Genomic DNA, 18,087 nt, shown 5'->3' on the forward strand with positions numbered 1-18,087 from the left:
GAATTGGCCTCAACAACTTTCTGTGGTAGAGAATTCCACAGGTTCACCATTCTCTGGGTGAAGAGGTTTCTCCTCACCTCAGTCCTAAATGGCTTACCCCTTATCCTTAGACTGTGACCCCTGGTTCTGGACTTCCTCAACATTGGGAACATTCTTCCTGCATCTAACCTGTCTAAACCCATCAGAATTTTAAACGTTTCTATGAGATCCCCTCTCATTCTTCTGAACTCCAGTGAATACAAGCCCAGTTGATCCAGTCTTTCTTGATATGTCAGTTCCGCCATCCCGGGAATCAGTCTGCTTCGCTGCACTCCCTCAATAGCAAGAATGTCCTTCCTCAAGTTAGGAGACCAAATCTGTACACAATACTCCAGGTTTGGCCTCACCAAGGCCCTGTACAACTGTAGTAACCCCTGCCCCTGTACTCAAATCAAATCAAATAATGGAACTGTAAGACTTTTTCGAACTGATCGAAATTGACGTTAAGCAGTGCAGTGCAGAGCGTGCTACCTACACATCGCGCTTGGATCCGTGAAGGGCGATAAATATTCATAAGCTTGTAAAATAATCTCGAGCATTAGTAAAGTCATCTTAAAGTGGCATAAACTATTGTAGAGCATGATTGAAAAAAGTATTTCTACAAATACATGGCCACGATATTTTACTATTAGATTTGTTCTTGTCCTCTGAGTATTTAAATTACATACATGTATGTGACAAACTCAAAGTCCTAAACTGTAGCAAGCTATCATGACCACCAAGGTGCCAACTCCCGTGCACATTCCACTCCCACCTCCATTGCAGGTGACAGCTATGAAATTATCATGAATATTATGGAAAAACCAGATAGGGTTAGGGTTGCAATGTTTATCACTGCCATTGGCAGCGATGCCCTAGACATCCACAATAATCTTCCCGACAAATCAAAGAAAGACAAGCAGGAAATTGAGATTATTTTGAAGCTCTGGGAAGAGCATTGGAAAGGTAAAACCAACATCATCTATACATTCGCATCGTCATGTGATTTCGGCAATTTGAGTGATGATTTCATCAGAGACCGCAGTCTGCAGAATATCTGACAACACTGCGTTAAGGCTGTTGTAAGAATCAAGCCTAACACTCGATAAATGTGTAATGCTCCGTAGAGCTACAGAGGGCACAGTTGTGCAAATGAAATCCATGAAGCTCACTAAAACAAACTCTGGAAGATGTCAAAGCTGTCAGACAGAAACCCTGATCCACAAAGAAAGAATTCACAGACAAAGAGTTCACAAACAATTGCAGATATTGTGGCAAAAGACATGAGCTGTCACAATCAAAATACCCAGCATATGGGAAGACCTGCACAAGTTGCAGCAAATTAAATCACTTTTCTCAAAAGTGCAGACACAGTGGATCGAGGCAGAAGTCTACACATAACGCTAAATATAAGGGCAAGCCAAAGTTCATGCACTCTATGAAGAGAGTTATGATTCTGATTTTGAAGTCATGACTAAAGATGCGTGGTAAAATTGATTGCACAATCAAGGACAAAGCTGACAGAAAGTATCCGAACAAGATTATGGCTACCTTCTCCATTTAAGGTCAAATGGTAAAAATGCAAATAGATTGTGGGGCCACATGCAATGTGCTATCTCTTAGATACTTACCAAAAAGCTTAAAGATAAAAGAATCTTAGACATTACTGTCACTATGTGACAACCATGCAACCATTGCAGTGGTAGGAACTTGTAATATGCCACTGGTAAATACAAAGAACAAGCAAAACTACATTGTGCCCTTTGTGATCATTGAGGGCCAAAGTGCACCACTGATTGGCTCACGCACTGCTCAATAGCTACAACTGATAAAAGTGCAGCATCAGAATAGTAAATGAACCATGCAAATTGCAAACCACAAACAAGGCAAACGTCTCGCTAGCGTCAAAAACTGATGTTAACAATGCATATCCAGATGTGTTTAAGGGACTTGGACACATGCCAGGAACAGTTCACCTTGAACTTAATGAATCAGCGACACCAGCTGTAATGCCACCCAGACAGGTGCCAATAGCGATCAAACAAATGCTAAAAGAGGAACTTTCTGGAAAAATGACAAATCATCATGAAAGTGGTTGAACCGATGGATTTCAAAAACAAAATGGAAAGACATGAGTATGTATCGACCCTCAACATCTGAACAATGCCATGAAACATGGACACTATCCACTTCCTATGATCGATGACATCTTGCCACTGATGTCAAATGTAAAGGTCTTCACTAAAGCAGACTGCAAGGAGGTTTCTTGCAATGTAAACTAGACACAGAGTCCTCCTCCCTCACAACCTTCCAGACTCCATGGGGACGATATCGAGATAATAGAATGTCATTTGTCATCAGTCCTGCCCCAGAAATCTTCCAGCAGAAGCTAGACCAGAACCTTGAGGGTCTAGATGGAGTCTACAAGATTGCAGATGATATCTTGATATCTGGACGCGGTGAGACACTTAAAGAGGCCAATCACGATCATGACGCAAACTTACGCAAATTCATAGAGATGCAGAGAGCGAAACATCAAACTCGACTTTAATATGTTCGCATACAAGAGCTCCCAAGTGAAATACATGGGACACGTACTGTCTAGTGATGGACTCAAAGCCAACTCAAGCAAAGTGATCGCAATCAATGAAATTCAGAAACAGCAGGATGTCGCAGGTGTACAAAGATTTGTCAGCATGACAAAGTACCTCACAAAATTCTTACAGGATCTTTCAGACCTCAGCGAGCCTCTGCAATGGCTTACTCCTTAAAGACACAGTCTGGAACTGGACTGAAGAACAAGACAAAGCATTTGAAGCTATCAAACAACGTGTGACAGATTCTCCGGTGCTCAGGTACTTTGACCACAAACTTGCAACCAAAGGTTAAGGCTATGCTTCAAGCAAGGGTCTTGGGTTCGTCCTTTTGTAACAGGGACAACAAATTGCATACGCAAGCCGAGCGTTCACTCCAGCAGAAACGCATTACTCTCGAATCAAAAAGGAGCTACTTGCTCAAGTCTTCAGAATGGACCAAAACCATCAATATGTATACAGTCGCAAGATCATGCTATGGACAGACCATAAGCCTTTGGTTGCTATATGATGCAAGCTGTTATCTGCAGCACCCAAGCAACTACAAAGTCTGCTCATTCGGCTCAACCAACATGACGTCGAAATAAAGTATCAACCGGGAAAAGAAATGTACCTAGCAGACACCCTCTCACGTGCATACCTCGAAAATGTGGGGAGGTCACCGACAGAAATTGCAGTGGCATGCATCCACATGGTGGACTTTTCCCCACTCTCCAAACAAGGACTGACCACCATACAACGCCCAACTGCAAGCGACTCCACACTACAACTGGCGATACAACAAATCACAATGGGATGGCCAGAAATGACACATGAATGCCTGCCTGAAACATATGTATACTTCAAAGTTCGTGACGAACTCACAACACAGGATGGCATAGTCTTCAAAGGCTATTGCTGTGTCATACCAAAATCCCTGTCATCTGACATTCGCAGCGAATTCATGCTGCTCACACTGGCATCGAGAGCACTCTTCGACGTGGCAGAGAGTCCGATTACTGGCCCGGTCTGAACAGTGACATAAACAACTGAGGGTTAGAATTTCCTATCAGTCCACCAGCGCCCGATCACCACCCAAAAGACAGCTAAGACTGGGAGGATTATCGCCGGCGAAAACTTCCCCCCAAAAATAAAAAAAATCCACTGAGCGAAACACATGGGCCTTGCACCTCCATTCTGGGCAAAATAGGGTCGATTGGGCGGTTCCTAAACAAAATGGGCGATAAATTTAAAAAAATCAATAAAAATTTACCCAGAGGCTGCGGGTTGGGCCTAACAGCACAAAAACAATAAAAATAATTTTTCTAAAAACATCACCGAAAAAAATCAAATAAACATTACCAAGACACTTTAAAACTAAATCACCACAGTAGATTTTTAAAATAATTAGTAAAAAAACAATTACTAACCTTTTCCTTGCAGAGGTACTCACCTACCGCCCAGCTCCGCTGATCCTCGTGGGCATTTTTTTTAATACTCACCTATGGGTCACCACTCTGCCAGTGGTACCTCGAAACCGCCGGCGTCACTCAGATAAGGAATTTCTCGATCACCTGATTACTACCCACAATGGCCAATACCGCCCAGAAACCAGGCGGTAAGCCATAGGAAATTCTAGCTATAAGTTTCAAAGTGTGAAACATGTAACACCTATCAATCGAGCCAACCAAAAGAACCATTGATAAGTCATGACCTTCCTCAGTGACCGTAGGAAAAGATTGGTTGTGACATATTCACACTCGATGGCAAAGACTACTTAACGTAAGCACAGTGGATTACTACTCGGACTATTTCGAAATAGACAATCTGCATGGAACGAACGATGCCATTGTCATCATCAAACACCTCAAGAAACATTTCTCTGACCACGGTATTCCAGACAAGGTTCAATCTGACTATAGACCTCCCTTCAACTCACAACATGTGAAAACAGGGATATGTTGTCTGATATTTCCACTCGGAGCACTGATAATGGGTCTAAAGCAATCATTGCACAGAACACCACTGAAACAATCAGTTTGAGGCGAAGCAACAGAATCCGCACAACACCAAAATACCTGGAGCACTATATACAGAAATAAGAAATCATGGACACTGGACACTTGGATAAATTAATAAGACAAGAGTTTTGTTATTGTTTGTTAAACTTGTAGTTGTTTAATACATGTATTCATAAGAAGTTAACTATCTGTTTATATTGAAGCTAACTTCAATTCATTTTGTTTCTTATGAAAGGAAAGGTGTAATGAGATAATGTGTAGCGCCCTCTAGCTAGGAGGTATTGATATAATGTATATCACCCTCTAGCTAGGAGGTATTGGGAGCTGTATTGAGAGAGAGAATTTGTAAAGGAACGCATCATAAGCTCCACATGGCTGTCTGCGATCTCCCAAATAAATAGAGTTAAGTCGAACTAAGAGTATTCAAGAAAGTTTAAGAGATTATAAAATACAGCGGGCTCTGCCGGGAAGTCTGGAAGTTGCTCAGAAATCTGGTGCAGAAAGCCTCGGAGGTCAGCCGCTTCATAGCTTTACCCGTGGCTTACGCAATCAACCCCTCTGCAATCAATTACATAGACTTTGGGGTGGGTATTCAAATGACCCCAGCAATGTCCATTGCAATGTTGGATGACATCAACCAATGAGCATCCACAATATCAAACATTGTGTGATGACATTTGTGGATGCTGTGTTTCCATAATTTGCATATTATTTCAATATGCCTGCCCATATCTGATTGGACGTACTGAAGGTCAGCACACTTTCAGACTGGTGGGAATGGGTGGATACAAAGCTGTAAAGCCCTGGGGAGAGAGAGCAGAAGATCCAGGCCAGAATGCATTATAATAGTCCGGACAAGTGATTTGTTGTGGCATAATGTTCTGTGATTTTTCACTCTCGAGTGCAATTTTCTAAGGAAGTTTTCTCTACACACTGGCACTTTTCCCAAGAGTGAGGGAGGTTTCTTGCTGTTTACACCAACAACTGCTTATATTGTCGGCACTTGTTCTGCATACCGGCAATTTAATCAAAACTCTCATTTTAAATCGTGCCTGTGAGCTCTGGGCTTACCAACTGGAACAGTAACTAGGTGGAAATTCCGTTCAGTGTTAGATGGGGTGTGAGAGACAGAACATGGGCAATTTAAAACACGCTGCTAATTAATATTGTGTTTCTGGTTAGGGGAAAATGACTGAGTCTGCTAAAAAAAAAGTGTCTCCTGCAACTTCCTGAGATTTAATCATTTTCCTCTTAATTGTCCTGTGACTTTGGAGAATTTGTGATACGTGAGTTTACTTGCCTTAATGTTTTGAGTATTTTAATTGGTTTACAATTTCTCTTTTTTTATTGGTAGCTGTTGCGGAATATCCATTTATGATTCTTAGTTTTTTTAAACTTCACATTTTGTGGCTTTATTCTGAGTTGCTACTTGCCAATTGGTGCAACTTAGTTACAATTGTCTTTATGAACATGAAATTTGAAAAAGTCAGTTATAAGTGTAATGCATTCTTTGCATTTCAAGGGTGATGTATGAGAGATAACATTTAAACTGTGACACAAAAAGTGTGATACCTGATGTATGACAGACAAAACACATTCTAGACATACCTTGCACACACACCCCGACATGTCTCTCTGGCAATGCAAATGGCAGATCAGCAGATATGCTGATTTTTAATGACAGGAGCATTATACCACAAAACATTATTTTTAATCGGCAATATATTTTGAAGTGCCATTGTTCTTCTACTGTAAACCCGCCTCAGAGTAAAAGAGGCTGCCAGCTAATTCCTGTAACAGCCACTTGCACATTTGGCATATCAGCAATTTAATAAAATTCATTTTAAACTTTGCTGGTGAGTGAATACAGGTGCAGCGTCGAGAATCTGCAATTCCAGAATCTGGAATGTTTTGGAATCCGGACTCTGGACCGATCGGTGACAGGATCGTCCGGAATCCGTAAAATGTTCCGGAATCTGGACTCGACGACCCTGCCAGACCTCATGCCTCGCCTCACCGCCGCTTGCCTCACCTCGGGGCCTCCTCGGCGAGGCCCACCCGAACACCTCCTCGGCGGGACCCATCCGAACACCTCCTCGGCGGGACCCATCCGAACACCTCCTCGGCGGGGCCCACCCGAACACCTCCTCGGCGGGACCCACCCGAACACCTCCTCGGCGGGGCCCACCCGAACACCTCCTCGGCGGGGCCCACCCGAACACCTCCTCGGCGGGGCCCACCCGAACACCTCCTCGGCGAGGCCCACCCGAACACCTCCTCGGCGGGGCCCACCCGAACACCTCCTCGGCGGGACCCATCCGAACACCTCCTCGGCGAGGCCCACCCGAACACCTCCTCGGCGGGGCCCACCCGAACACCTCCTCAGCGGGACCCACCCGAACACCTCCTCGGCGGGGCCCACCCGAACACCTCCTCGGCGGGACCCACCCGAACACCTCCTCGGCGAGGCCCACCCACCCGAACACCTCCTCGGCGGGACCTGACCGAACACCTCCTCGGCGAGGCCCACCCGAACACCTCCTCGGCGGGACCCACCCGACCGAACACCTCCTTGGCGGGACCCACCCGAACACCTCCTCGGCGGGATCCACCCAAATACCTCCTCGGCGAGGCCCACCAGACCGAACACCTCCTCGGCGAGGCCCACCCGAACACCTCCTCGGCGAGGCCCACCCGAACACCTCCTCGGCGAGGCCCACCCGAACACCTCCTCGGCGGGACCCACCCAAATACCTCCTCGGCGAGGCCTACCAGACCGAACACCTCCTCGGCGAGGCCCACCCGAACACCTCCTCGGCGAGGCCCACCCGAACGCCTCCTCGGCGAGGCCCACCCGAACACCTCCTCGGCGAGGCCCACCCGACCGAACACCTCCTCGGCGGGACCCACCCGAACACCTCCTCAGCGGGACCCATCCGAACACCTCCTCGGCGAGGCCCACCCGAACACCTCCTCGGCGGGGCCCACCCGAACACCTCCTCAGCGGGACCCACCCGAACACCTCCTCGGCGGGGCCCACCCGAACACCTCCTCGGCGGGACCCACCCACCCGAACACCTCCTCGGCGGGACCTGACCGAACACCTCCTCGGCGAGGCCCTTCCCGAACACCTCCTCGGCGGGACCCACCCGACCGAACACCTCCTTGGCGGGACCCACCCGAACACCTCCTCGGCGGGATCCACCCAAATACCTCCTCGGCGAGGCCCACCAGACCGAACACCTCCTCGGCGAGGCCCACCCGAACACCTCCTCGGCGAGGCCCACCCGAACACCTCCTCGGCGAGGCCCACCCGAACACCTCCTCGGCGGGACCCACCCAAATACCTCCTCGGCGAGGCCTACCAGACCGAACACCTCCTCGGCGAGGCCCACCCGAACACCTCCTCGGCGAGGCCCACCCGAACACCTCCTCGGCGAGGCCCACTCGAACACCTCCTCGGCGAGGCCCACCCGACCGAACACCTCCTCGGCGGGACCCACCCGAACACCTCCTCAGCGGGACCCACCCGAACACCTCCTCGGCGAGGCCCACCCGAACACCTCCTCGGCGGGACCCGCCCGAACACCTCCTCGGCGAGGCCCACCCAAACACCTCCTCGGCGGGACCCACCCGAACACCTCCTCGGCGAGGCCCACCCGAACACCTCCTCGGCGAGGCCCACCCGACCGAACACCTCCTCGGCGGGACCCACCCGAACACCTCCTCGGCGAGGCCCACCCGAACACCTCCTCGGCGGGACCCACCCGAACACCTCCTCGGCGGGACCCACCCGAACACCTCCTCGGCGAGGCCCACCCACCCAAACACCTCCTCGGCGGGACCCACCCGAACACCTCCTCGGCGAGGCCCACCCGAACACCTCCTCGGCGAGGCCCACCCGACCGAACACCTCCTCGGCGGGACCCACCCGAACACCTCCTCGGCGAGGCCCACCCGAACACCTCCTCGGCGGGACCCACCCGAACACCTCCTCGGCGGGACCCACCCGAACACCTCCTCGGCGGGACCCACCCGAACACCTCATTGGCGGGGCCCACCCGACCGAACACCTCCTCGGCGAGGCCCACCCGAACACCTCCTCGGCGGGGCCCACCCGAACACCTCCTCGGCGGGACCCACCCGAACACCTCCTCGGCGGGACCCACCCGAACACCTCCTCGGCGAGGCCCACCCACCCGAACACCTCCTTGGCGGGACCCACCCGACCGAACACCTCCTCGGTGGGACCCACCCGAACACCTCTTCGGCGGGGCCCACCCGAATACCTCCTTGGCGGGACCCACCCGAACAGGAAGCAAAGAGTAGGAGTAAATGGGTACTTTTCGGAATGGCAGGCAGTGACTAGTGGGGTACCGCAGGGTTCTGTGCTGGGGCCCCAGCTGTTTACATTGTACATTAATGATTTAGACGAGGGGATTAAATGTAGTATCTCCAAATTTGCGGATGACACTAAGTTGGGTGGCAGTGTGAGCTGCGAGGAGGATGCTATGAGGCTACAGAGTGACTTGGATAGGTTAGGTGATAGGCAAATGCGTGGCAGATGAAGTATAATGTGGATAAATGTGAGCTTATCCACTTTGGTGGTAAAAACAGAGAGACAGACTATTATCTGAATGGTGACAGATTAGGAAAAGGGAAGGTGCAACGAGACCTGGGTGTCATGGTACATCAGTCATTGAAGGTTGGCATGCAGGTACAGCAGGCGGTTAAGAAAGCAAATGGCATGTTGGCCTTCATAGCGAGGGGATTTGAGTACAGGGGCAGGGAGGTGTTGCTACAGTTGTACAGGGCCTTGGTGAGGCCACACCTGGAGTATTGTGTACAGTTTTGGTCTCCTAACTTGAGGAAGGACATTCTTGCTATTGAGGGAGTGCAGCGAAGATTCACCAGACTGATTCCCGGGATGGTGGGACTGACCTATCAAGAAAGACTGGATCAACTGGGCTTGTATTCACTGGAGTTCAGAAGAGTGAGAGGGGACCTCATAGAAACGTTTAAAATTCTGACGGGTTTGGACAGGTTGGATGCAGGAAGAATGTTCCCAATGTTGGGGAAGTCCAGAACCAGGGGTCACAGTCTAAGGATAAGGGGTAAGCCATTTAGGACCGAGATAAGGAGAAACTTCTTCACCCAGAGAGTGGTGAACCTGTGGAATTCTCTACCACAGGAAGTAGTTGAGGCCAATTCACTAAATATATTCAAAAGGGAGTTAGATGAAGTCCTTACTACTCGGGGGATCAAGGGGTATGGCGTGAAAGCAGGAAGTGGGTACTGAAGTTTCATGTTCAGCCATGAACTCATTGAATGGCGGTGCAGGCTAGAAGGGCTGAATGGCCTACTCCTGCACCTATTTTCTATGTTTCTATGTTTCTACCTCCTCAGCGGGACCCACCCGAACACCTCTTCGGCGGGGCCCACCCGACCTTCTCCTTACCGGGGCCCACCCGACCAAACACCTCCTTGGTGGGGCCCGCCCGACCGAACACCTCCTCGGCAGGGCCGTGCCTGATAACATCCTCGGCGGGACCCTGTCCGACGACCTCCTTGGCAGGGCCCACCCGACGGCTACTTCCTTGGCGGGGCAGGACCACCCGAACACCCGGAATCCTCCCCGCACCCCCCCCGCCCCCCACCCCTCGCCTTCTGACCTTCCGAAATCCGGAAACACCCAAACTGAAAGTCCGGAAAAGCCCAGAATCCGAAGCAGCCTCGGTCCGGAGGGTTCCGATGTTAGGCGCTGCACCTGTACCTGCTGACCTATAGTCGCCAGCTGGCTAACTAATTCACTGACTCACTACGAGATGCAGACTATGGTCATTTTAAAATATTGAGTGGGATGGGGAGGGATAGGACCAGCTGTACTAAGGCTGGCAGCTAGGGGCAAGTGGAAAGAGGCAAGAGCCCGGGGGTGCTTGGGGGAAGAAGGTGATGGTGCCCAAATTTAAATAAAAACCTTTAAACAGAGCTCTCTTTCAGTGCTTGTTATAAATAAGCGCGATCTGATTGTGATGTTGTTTAATCACAGTGTGGGGCAAATGCTTAATTTAGTGAAAATTAGTAGCCTTGTTATCCTAATGTACAACTTGTAATGAAGGATATGGGAACATGGTGGTTAAATATATTAAGGCTATTTTCTTTGTGTGGAGGGAAAACACCAATACGGGCTGGTTTAGCTATGTATTTCTATACACTGGCTCCCGGCCCCATCTCTATTCACCATCTGCAATAGGGGGCACTAAGCACCTCTGGTGCATTGTAGGCTTTGGATGTCTGCCATCACATTATCAGCCCTTACATCTCTTACCTTCACTGAGTAAATTCGTATAAAAGTTGCTTAGAAAGTTCCCTTTTTTTGTTGTGTCCATAATGAGTCTAAAATAGTATCCAATTTTACAGCTCTTAAAACCATACTTAGAATAGCACCTCGAAGCAGAATTTAATAGCACTTAATTTCTTTTAAAAGGAAAAAGTAGGCACTTCACTGCATCAGCAATAGACTAAACAGGGCTCTAGAGGTTGAATGTTATGCTCCAGATGGGCTTTCTTTGTGCATAACATGATTCCATTTCCATTTAGGGCCATTACAGCAGGAAATAATTGCCTCTGGCATTTTGATTGAAGCACTAAAGAAATCTTCAGTAGTGAAGATTTGATGTAGGCATTATTTCTGCAAACTCCACCAGAGCACGGCTAGCTTTCTGATGCCCATTCATTGCACTGTGAGTTATTTGAATGTGAGTTGTATCAGGTTAACAAAAAAAAAAAAAATTGGTCTGTGTTATCTTACTTAATGGCAAAAAAAAAATCCAGCTGGTGTAAATGGGTATGTTGACATAAAGCCGGGTCTAGAAATTGGGGAGCTAATGGAATCACTCCAATACCTCACAATCTTTTGGTTGTGTGCTGGCATTTCTTATTGTGTGAGAGCCTAGTTTAGACCTATGGAAATGAAGGTCACATTGACCAACATGCAAGATCCAAGAGTTAACAATGTGCATCAGCTGTGCACTGAGCCTGCCCTTTCAAACCCGATGTTAAAGGCCTATGATGTTCTGGCTTGACTGCAAATGAATTCTTGAAGCTCAACAGCTCCAAACTGCACAAGTACAATTGATTTCATAGCCCCAATTTTAAGCTGACCCACCTGATGTGAATAGGGCCGATTCAGTTCGGATGGCCGATTTACACCCTGCCCAACTTTATGCTCCATTCACTTCGATGGAGCATAAAATCATGTGGGATGTAAATTGGGTTTCTGACTGGAACCCACTCGCTTCTCACCGAGCCGGCTATATTAAAATCGGAGCTCAAGTTATGCTGATTGTGCTTTATTACTATGTTAGATAGCAGAGGACAAAGCATACTAAAGAAGGGATAACAGAGAGATCAAATTGCATCAGATATGCGCTGCTTTCACCCTTTATTATACATGTACCCATCTCTACACGATCATTGTCAGCTCCCTGTCAGTGTCAGAGGATACATAGAAACATAGAAACATAGAAAATAGGTGCAGGAGTAGGCCATTCGACCCTTCGAGCCTGCACCACCATGTTCACGGCTCATCATGCAACTTCAGTACCCCATTCCTGCTTTCTCTCCATACCCCTTGATGCCTTTAGCCATAAGGGCCACATTTAACTCCCTTTTGAATATATCTAATGAACTGGCCTCAACAACTTTCTGTGGCCGAGAATTCCACAGGTTCACAATTTGCTAAATTAAGAAGTTTCTCCTCATCTCGGTGCTAAATGGCTTACCCCTTATCGTTACACTGTGACTCCTGGTTCTGGAATTCCCCAACATCGGGAACATTCTTCCTGCATCTAACCTGTCCAATCCCGTCAGAATTTTATATGTTTCTATGAGATCCGCGCTCATTCTTCTAAATTTCAATGAATACAAGCCCAGTCGATCCAATCTTTCTTCATATGTCAGTCCTGCCATCCCAGGAATCAGTCTGGTGAACCTTCGCTGCACTCCCTCAATAGCAAGAACAAATGGCAGGCAGTGACTAGTGGGGTACCGCAAGGTTCCGTGCTGGGGCCCCAGCTGTTTACATTGTACATTAATGATTTAGACGAGGGGATTAAATGTAGTATCTCCAAATTTGCGGATGACACTAAGTTGGGTGGCAGTGTGAGCTGCGAGGAGGATGCTATGAGGCTGCAGAGTGACTTGGATAGGTTAGGTTAGTGGGCAAATTAATGGCAGATGAAGTATAATGTGGATAAATGTGAGCTTATCCACTTTGGTGATAAAAACAGAGAGACAGACTATTATCTGAATAATGACAGATTAGGAAAAGGGGAGATGCAACGAGACCTGGGTGTCATGGTACATCAGTCATTGAAGGTTGGCATGCAGGTACAGCAGGCGGTTAAGAAAGCAAATGGCATGTTGGCCTTCATAGCGAGGGGATTTGAGTACAGGGGCAGGGAGGTGTTACGACAGTTGTACAGAGCCTTGGTGAGGCACACCTGGAGTATTGTGTACAGTTTTAGTCTCCTAACTTGAGGAAGGACATTCTTGCTATTGAGGGAGTGCACCGAAGGTTCACCAGACTGATTCCCGGGATGGCGGGACTGAAATATCAAGAAAGATTGGATCAACTGGGCTTGTATTCACTGGAGTTCAGAAGAATGAGAGGGGATCTCATAGAAACGTTTAAAATTCTGACGGGTTTGGACAGGTTTGATGCAGTAAGAATGTTCCCAATGTTGGGGAAGTCCAGAACCAGGGGTCACAGTCTAAGGATAAGGGGTAAGCCATTTAGGACCAAGATGAGGAGAAACTTCTTCACCCAGAGAGTGGTGAACCTGTGGAATTCTCTACCACAGGAAGTTGTTGAGGTCAATTCACTAAATATATTCAAAAAGGAGTTAGATGTAGTCCTTACTACTAGGGGGATCAAGGGGTATGGCGAGAAAGCAGGAATGGGGTACTGAAGTTGTATGTTCAGCCATGAACTCATTGAATGGCTGTGCAGGCTTGAAGGGCCGAATTGCCTACTCCTGCACCTATTTTCTATGTTCTATGTTTTTATGTCCTTCCTCCGATTAGGAGACCAAAACTGTACACAATATTCAAGATGTGACCTCACCAAGGCTCTGTACAACTGCAGTAAGACCTCCCTGCTCCTCTACTCAAATCCTCACGCTATGAAGGCCAACATGCCATTTGCCTTCTTCGCCTGCTGTACCTGTATGCCAACTTTCAATGACTGATGTACCATGACACCCAGGTCTCGTTGCACCTCCTCTTTTCCTAATTTGTCACTATTTAAATAATATTCTGCCTCCCTGTTTTTGCCACCAAAGTGGATAACCTCACATTTATCTATATTATGCTGCATCTGCCATGTATTTACCCACTCACCTAACCTGTCCAAGTCACCCTGCAGCCTCTTAGCATCCTCCTCACAGTTCACACTGCCACCCAGCTTAGTGTCATCTGCAAACTTGGAGATACTACATTCAATTCCTTTGTCTAAATCATTAATGTGTTAGATCTCTTAATTTCCAATGAAATACGAACTCCGATTGTAGTTTTAATGTCACTTTATTTTGGCAGACAGCAACAAGCTCTTGGCTTTAAGCCAGGTCTTTGTCCTTCTGAGACCACATGGTCAAAATGGCTGTACTTATACCTGGATCAATTTACAGAAAAGAACTCGCCTTCTTTGACCTTATTGGCTCAATTAATAGTCTTTTAACCTTTTAATTGGCTTGCTACGCAAAAGTCCTAAAATGTCAAGTTGATTGATGACTTAATGCAACATGCGCCCACTCACGTAGCATCTCTTACTTGGTGTCTGTGAATTTTCACAGCCTGTCTAAATGCAGCCTGTTTGAATTCTCTATCAAATGTATATTGTAAATAGCTGGGGTCCCAGCACTGAACCTTGCGGTACCCCACTAGTCACTGCCTGCCATTCTGTAAAGGACCCGTTTATTCCTACTCTTTGCTTCCTGTCTGCCAACCAGTTCTCTATCCACGTCAATACATTACCACCACTACCATTTTGCACACTAATCACTTGTGTGGGACCTTGTCAAAAGCTTTTTGAAAGTCCACTGGTTCTCCTTAGCCCACTCTACTAGTTACATCCTCAAAAAATTCTTGAAGGTTTGTCATGCATGATTTCCCTTTCGTAAATCCATGTTGACTTGCACTGATCCTGTCACTGCTTCCCAAATGCGCTGCTATTACATCATTAATAATTGATTCCAAAATTTTTCCCACTATCGGTCTATAATTCTATTTTCTCTCTCCCTCCTTTTTAAAAAGTGGTTTTACATTAGCTACCCTCCAATCCATAAGAACTGATCCAGAGTATATAGAATGTTGAAAAATGACCACCAATGCTTCCACTATTTCTAGGGCCGCTTTCTTAAGTACTCTGGGATGCAGACTATCAGGCCCTGGGGATTTCTGGGCCTTCAATTCCATCAATTTCCCTAACACAATTTCCTGACTAATAAGGATTTCCTTCAGTTCCTCCTTCTCGCTCGACCCACGGTCCCCTAGTATTTCCGGAAGGTTATTTGTGTCTTCCTTAGTGAAGATAGAACCAAAGTACTTGTTCGATTGGTCTGCCATTTCTTTGTTCCCAGTATAAATTCACCTGATTCTACATTTGTCTTCACTAATCTTTTTCTCTTCACATACCTGTAGAAGCTTTTGCAGTCAGTTTTTATGTGCCCTGCAAGCTGACTCTCATACTCTATTTTCCACTTCCTAATTAAACGCTTTGTCCTCCTCTGCTGGATTCTAAATTTCTCCCAGTCCTCAGGTTTGCTGCTTTTCTGGCCATTTTATATGCCTCTTCTTTGGATTTAACACTATCCCTAATTTCCCTTGTTAGCCATGGTTGAGCCACCTTCCCCATTTTATTTTTACACCAGACATGGATGTACAATTGTTGAAATTCATCCATGTGATCTTTGAATGTCTACCATTGCCTATCCACCGTCAACCCTTTAACAATCATTCGCCAGTCTATCCTGGCCAATTCACGCCTCATACCATCAAAATTACATTTCTTTAAGTTCAGGAGCTAGTCTCTGAATTAACTGTGTCACTCTCCATCTTAATGAAGAATTTTACCATATTATGGTCACTCTTCCCCAAGGGGCCTTGCACAACAGGATTTCTAATTGATCCTCTCTCATTACACAACACTCAGTCTAGGATGGCCAGCTCTCTATAGTTGGTTCCTCGACATATTGGTCTCGAAAACCATCCCTTATACACTCCAGGAAATCCTCCTCCACCGTATTGCTACCAGTTTGGTTCGCCCAATCTACATGTAGATTAAAGTCACCCATGATAACTGCTGTACCTTTATTGCACGCATTCCTAATTTCCTGTTTGTTGTCATCCACAGCCTCACTACTACTGTTTGGTGGTCTATACACAACTCCCACTAGCGTTTTCTGCCCTTTGGTGTTCCGCAGCTCTGCCCATACAGATTCCACATCATCCACGCTAATGTCCTTCCTTACTATTGCGTTAATCTCCTCTTTAACCAGCAACGCTATCCCACCTTCTTTTCATTTCTGTCTGTCCTTCCTGAATATTGAATACCCTTGGATGTTGAGTTCCCAGCCTTGGTCACCCTGGAGCCAGGTCTCCATAATCCCAATTATATCATATCCGTTAACAGCTGTCTGCGCAGTTAATTCATCCACCTTATTACGAATGCTCCTCGCATTGAGACTCAGAGCCTTCAGGCTTGTTTTTTTAACACTTTTAAGTAAAATAGGAAATAGCAAAGGCTCTGATCATCATTTTCCAATCCTCTCTGGCTACAGATGTGGTGCCAGAGGACTGGAGGACTGCTAATGTGGTACCTTTATTTAAGAAGGGAGAAAGGGATAGACCGAGTAATTACAGGCCAATCAGCCTAACCTCGATAGTGGGAAAATTATTGGAAAAAATTCTGAAAGCCAGGATAAATCTTCATTTAGAAAGACATGGATTAATCTAGGACAGTCAACATGGATCCATCAAGGGGAGGTTGTGTCTGGTTAAATTTTTGAGGAGGTAACAAGGAGAGTCGATGAGGGTAGTGCATTTGATGTAGTGCACATGGATTTTAGCAAGGCTTTTGATAAGATCCAACATGGCAGACTGGTCACAAAAGTAAAAGCCCATAGGAATCCAGGGCAACGTGGCAAGTTGGACCCAAGATTGGCTCAAAGGCAGGATGCAGAGGGTAATGGTTGATTGGTGTTTTTTGTGACTGGAATGCTGTTTACAGTGGGGTTCCGAAGGGATCAGTACTAGATTCCTTGCTTTTTGTGGTATACATCAATGATCTAGACTTGAATATAGGGGGCATGTTTAAGAAGTTAGCAGATGATACTAAAATCGGCTGTGTTGTTGATAATGAAGAAGAAAGCTGTAGACTGCAGGAAGATATCAATCAACTGGTTGGGTGGGCAGAACAGTGGCAAATGGAATTCAATCTGGAGAAGTGTGAGGTAATGCATTTGGGGAGGTCTAACAAGGAAAGGGAATACACATTAAATGGTAGGACACTGAGAAGTGGAGAGGAACAAAGGGACTTGGAGTACATGTCCACAGATTGCTGAAGGTAGCAGGTCAGGTAGATTAGGTGGTTAAGAAGGCATATGGAATGCTTGCCTTTATTAACCGAGGCATAGAATACAAGAGCAGGGGGGTATGCTTGAACTGTAGAAACCACTAGTTAGGCCACAGCGAGAGTACTGCGTGCAGTTCCAGTCACGTTACAGGAAAGATGTGATTGCACTGGAAAGGGTACAAAGGAGATTTACGAGGATATTGCTGGGAGTGGAGAATCTTAGCTATGAGGACAGATTGGATAAGTTGGGTTTGTTTTCGTTGGAACAGAGGAAGCTGAGGGGAGACCTCATTGAGGTGTATAAAATTATGAGGTGCCTAGATATAGTGGATAGAAAGGGCTATTTCCCTTAGCAGAGGGGTCAACAACCAAGGGGCAAAATTTAAAAGTAATTGGTAGAAGGTTTAGAGGGTATTTGAGGGGAAATTTCTTCACCCTGAGGGGTGTCGGGTTGGGAACTCACTGCCTGAAAGGGTGGTAGAGGTAGAAACCCTCACCACATTTAATAAATACTTGGATGTGCACTTGAAGTGCTGTAACGTACAGGGCTACGGACCTAGAGATGGAAAGTGGGATTAGGCTTGATAGCCTCTTGTTGGTCAACACGGACACGATGGGCCGAAATGGCTTTTATCCATGCTGTAAATTTCTATGATTCTATGACTCTATGATTAATTTCAGCATTTGGCTGCAGCAGCCAGAGAGGATGACAGTTTTTTAAAAATAAGTTACTTGGCATTCCAGAGAATGGATTAGTATTGACATATTGTGGGATTCCGGGTTGTTCCCATCAAATCCCTCTCACATGTCAGTTTTTGGATTTGTGTTCGACTATTGTACC

The sequence above is a fragment of the Pristiophorus japonicus genome, chromosome 2 (genome assembly GCF_044704955.1).
Source record: "Pristiophorus japonicus isolate sPriJap1 chromosome 2, sPriJap1.hap1, whole genome shotgun sequence".
Taxonomy (NCBI): Eukaryota; Metazoa; Chordata; class Chondrichthyes; family Pristiophoridae; genus Pristiophorus; species Pristiophorus japonicus.